Raw genomic sequence first — 4,901 nt, 5'->3', positions numbered from 1 at the left:
ATTAAAAATATTCAATAAGATTGTAACGACCCTAAAGTTCCACGTAAGTCGCCACTAACGTCTCATGCCCATCTATAATGCAAAAATATAACTCTTACATGAAGACCATTTGTAATGTAAACTTCATCCCATAATTTTTAGTCCTTTTCCTGATCTTAATGAGCTTCATCCCATAATTTTTTTCAGTTTACACGATTGTTTGATTAACCGTGTGACTAGGTTTGATTGGTTCTGGCGGGGCTCGAACCCGCGACTTTCGGCTCATAAGACCAACGCTCTAACCAACTGAACTACAGAACCTTGGATGCTTTTCTTAAATAAATGTTTGAATGAAAATAATATTCCTCGAACTCTTTTTTTTTCTCCAACTTTAATTGATAAGCTAATACATTGTAGAACTCAAAAGGGTTTTTCTACCCTCTTTTATAAAAGAATACCTATTCAAATAACCATCATGCATGACCTTCCTATCAAATTGCGAATGTCGGCCTAGCAATATGCCTCCAGCAAGTATGGGTAGCACATCACAAAGAACTTTATCTTTATGTTTCCCCAAAGTAAAAGATATTAAACTTGAGAAACTACCTTTATTGTTCCACTATCATTGAGACATTGAAGCTTGTAAGGTTTAGGATGGTGTTGAGTTGGAATTTGCAACCTTTTGATCAACATGGTACTTAATACATTGGTGCAACTTTCACTATCAATAACAAGACTACAAGGAGTCCCCTTGACTAAACACCTTGTGTGAAATAGGTTGTCTCTTTGATCATCAACATTATTCTCCGTAACTTGAGTTTTAAGAAGTCTTCTCAACAAGTGTCAAATGACTCCCATCTTCCAATTCTTCATCATTCTCTTGGTTTTCTTCTTCAACTAGCTCATCCTAGTCACTTTCCTCAGTATCTGTGACAGCTTGTCCATTCTTGATGGTCATGACTCTCTTGTTAGGATCATCACCACTAATATGACCAATTTCTTGACATTTCCAAGATTTTATGTCTCTATTTCTTTCTCGAACCTCCTTGTATTCCTCAACTTTCTCTTTACCCTTTGAGGTCTCAACTTTGTTCTTTTTGTCAAGCTCATACTTTCCTTTAACCTTAAAATCTATCTTTTCAATATTTGCATCCTTTTTCCAAGGGTTGAAAGTTGTAGACTTAGGAATAACATACCTCTTGGAGTTCTTCTCCCAAGCTAGTTGCCCTTCGATTTTGACAGCAAGGTGTAACAATTCTTGCATATCAAAGTATGCTTGCCTATCCACTTGATGAGCAAGTTGTGTGTTTAACCCACCAAGGAATCTGGCCATTATATCATCGTTGTCTTCATCAATGCATGCTCTCTTCATAAAGACCTCCATTTCTTTGTAATATTCTTCAACACTCTTGGATCCATATTGCATTGTATACAATTTTTCCTTGAGTACTCGAGAATAATGCTTAGGAATGTACATTTTTCTCATTAATAACTTCAATTCCTCCCACATTTCAATTGGTTCTTCATAATTTCTCCTCCACTCTGATATCAAAGATGTCCAACATAATTACGTAATCACAAAATTCAGTTATAGAAAGCTTCAACTTTATTTCTTCACTGAAATTGTTGCAATAAAAAACATACTCAATTTTGCTCTCATATTGCAAATACTCTTCTAGATCAGATCTCCCATAGAAAGTTGGAAGCTTTACTCCCTTGACTCCTCCTTCTTCTCCTCTCTTATATTGAAACTCTCTCTCTTCTTTTTTGTGCTAAAATTTCTCTACCCCTTGTTCTACCTCTTCCTCTCCCTCAACCGACATCTCCATCTTCCCCTAGGACTATGTCCCGCTAAAAGGGTGAAAGAACAATATCAACACAATGGTTCCAAATTTAGATGATTTAGAAAAAAATGTCAATTGGAGTTTATTTGATATTCAAATAAACATGCAAATTGTCTAATGACAAGGATTTATAACCACAATATTAAGAACAATATGATTGGATTTTTTTTTTTTTTTTTTAAGATCTAAATATGATCTACAGTAATAAAATGAGAATAAAGTGAGAAGATTACAAAGAAGGGTTGAACTCGCAGCAACAGAATAAATGGACAGATTTGAAGAAAAGAAAAACAATAGCATAAACGAAAAATAAAATGAATTCTAGAGTAGGCCACTAAGATGCAACCTAGGCTATGATATCAAATTGATAAGGCAACCCTAATCCCAACAATTCATGTTTTTGTGGGAGCAAAAACGGTTGAATCAATAAAATTAACACCTCCTTGTACAAAATTCGGATAAACCAAGATATAATGCTAGAATTAGATTACTTCTTAAGATCAAAGATCTAGAGCTCAGATGCAATCTACTACAAGAATTGCAGTAAACTTAGAAATGACAAAGATGATGCTCGAATTTCGAAAGGTGAAAGTCTCAATCTGAGATCTCAAATTCTTTCATTCACAATCTCTTTTTTATGTAATAATTTGTGCGTATTTATAGTTACCCACAAAAGAAATTTTCAATTTTTCAAATGTCCACTAAAGAAGTTAGCGACCAAAATTTAATCCCGATCCCTTAAATCTCCAAAAAAAAAAAAAGTCAATTTGACCAATGACTTCCACCCTTTTGCCCATACAATAATTATGAAATTAAAAGTAATAAATAAAGTTTTCTAACAACTTATCAATCAAGTGCAAGCAACTTCATCCCTTTCTTCAACCATGCAAATATTCACTTCTGAAGCTTCAAATGGTCCTTCCTCAATCAAATTAGTTTGTAACACATGAAATAATGGTTGAATCAAGCCTATCCAATTTTGTAGATGAAGAATGAATGCTTGTTGAATCATCTTGGCCTTAGATCGTGTAATAGGTCCAGTTGAAACATTTGGAACACCGTGATCCTTATCAAACTCATTGTATAGAATACCCCCACTTACATGTCTCTACATGAACGATTTGGATCAAATCATTTGTAATGATTATAAAGTGGGTCGTGTTAGTTTACTTAGTCAAAATAAAGTCTCAGTTTGTGTAGAACTCTGTACTTTATAATAGGACTTTTACTTTTAGAAGTCAGTTAGAGTAGACTCCTTATTTATCATTTCTTTTGTTTTGTTATATATGACTATTTAAAAGCCTTGTATTTTCCCATTCAATAATAGAGCATTTTTCCTTCCAAAACTTACTTTTCTCTGCTATTATTTCTTTAATTTCATCATTTGGTATTAGAGCCATAGTAAGGGATTTGATTAAAATTTGAAGTAGCAATCTTCAAGATGTCTACCGAAAGCTCTTTTGTGCAGCCAGTCATCCAAAGTTTAAGGGGCATTATGATCACTTGGCAATGCTCATGGAAAACTTTTCGCGATCAAAGGAGTATTGGGATTTAGTAGAAAATGAAATTTCTGCAGTAGCAGGAGGATCTACATATGCACAACAGAAGAGCATTGATGATCAGAAGCTGAAAGATTTGAAGGCCAAGTATTATCTTTTCCAAGCATTAGATCGTTCAATTATAGAAACGATTCTAAACAAGGATACAACGAAGGACATATGGGACTCTATGAAGAAAGAAATATCAAGGAACAACTAGGGTCAAGCTTGCACAACTGCAAACACTCAGAGTGGAATTTGAAATTCTTCAAATGAAGACAGGAGAATTTTTAAATGAATATTTTGCTCGAACACTTGCAATAACAAATAAAACGAAAGAAAATGGTGAAAGAAAGGGAGACGTGGCTGTTTGGGAAAAGATTTTGAGATCTATGACTTTCAAACTTGATTATGTGGTTTGTTCCATTGAGGAATCTAAAGATATAGATACTTTAACCATTGATGAATTGCAAAGCAGCCTACTTGTTCATGAACAACGCATGCGTTCTCACATCAATGAGGAACATGCCTTGAAAGTGACAAATGGAGATCAGTCAGGAGGAAGGGGTCGAGGTCGTGGAAGTTTCAGAGGAGGGGGATGTGGAAGAGGTAGGTAAAACTTCGAGAAAGCCATAGTAGAATGCTACAATTGTCCCAAATTTGGGCATTTTCAATGACAATGTGCAAGTAAGAATGAAGTGAAAAGACAAAAAAAGAGATTTTACTGATGGCTTGCACGGGTGCGAAAAAGGAGGAAGATGGCTAATAAGATTGTTGGTATAATATGGGTGGAGTAAAGCAATATTTTTAAGATTTAAATGAAAAATTCAAAGATTCAGTAAAACTCAGCAACAACACAAGCTTGGTTGTACTAGGAAAGGGCAACATAAGGCTGCAAGTGAATGGAACAACGCATATTATTACAGAAGTGTTCTATGTTATAGAATTGACAAACAACTTGTTGAGCATTGGACAATTGCAAAAACGGGGAGTCGCTGTTACATTTCAATATGGAAGGTGCAAGGCGTTCCATCATGAGAATGTTTTAATCATAAATACAAAGATGTCTGAGAATCGAATGTTCATGCTTCAAGCAACATTTCAACCTCTACCATCAATGTGCTTCAACTCAATCACGGAGGACAAAGTGCAGCTTTGGCATTGTAGATATAGGCACCTAATAACTCTCTAAAAGTAGAGTCATATCTAGTCTTTTTGTAGTTAATATTGCACTTTTATTCACCATTTTCTCATTTATTACCTCATTGATTCTACTTAGTGAGCATGAAATCGTTTATTGCGGTCCAACATGAAAAAAATATGATTTGACATAAATTGATCTTAATTGTACTTTTAATTGAGTTATGTGGTAAAATTTCAGACATTTATGCTGAATCATGAGGGAGTAGCAAATTTGGAAACAAACGGGGGATGACATGGAAATTTTAAATTCACATCCGCCGTCCAAGTGGGTCATTGACTACCCAATGAGGAACATCCTACGTGGACAACTTATTCATTTTCAGCCTAAAGGGGAACC

General features: G+C 34.8%; 1 non-coding gene across 1 annotated transcript; it reads right to left on the bottom strand.

The window, feature by feature from the left end:
• Nucleotides 1-226: 226 nt before the first annotated feature.
• TRNAI-UAU (transfer RNA isoleucine (anticodon UAU)) lies at nucleotides 227-300 on the bottom strand. The gene has a single exon. It is a non-coding gene; the product is annotated as a tRNA-Ile (tRNA).
• Nucleotides 301-4,901: the final 4,601 nt, after the last annotated feature.

Source organism: Cucurbita pepo, chromosome 18 (genome assembly GCF_057944985.1).
Source record: "Cucurbita pepo subsp. pepo isolate OVF chromosome 18, ASM5794498v1, whole genome shotgun sequence".
NCBI classification, from domain to species: Eukaryota; Viridiplantae; Streptophyta; class Magnoliopsida; order Cucurbitales; family Cucurbitaceae; genus Cucurbita; species Cucurbita pepo.
Note: the sequence above shows the minus strand (reverse complement) of the source record. Positions and strands in the feature narration are given on the sequence as shown.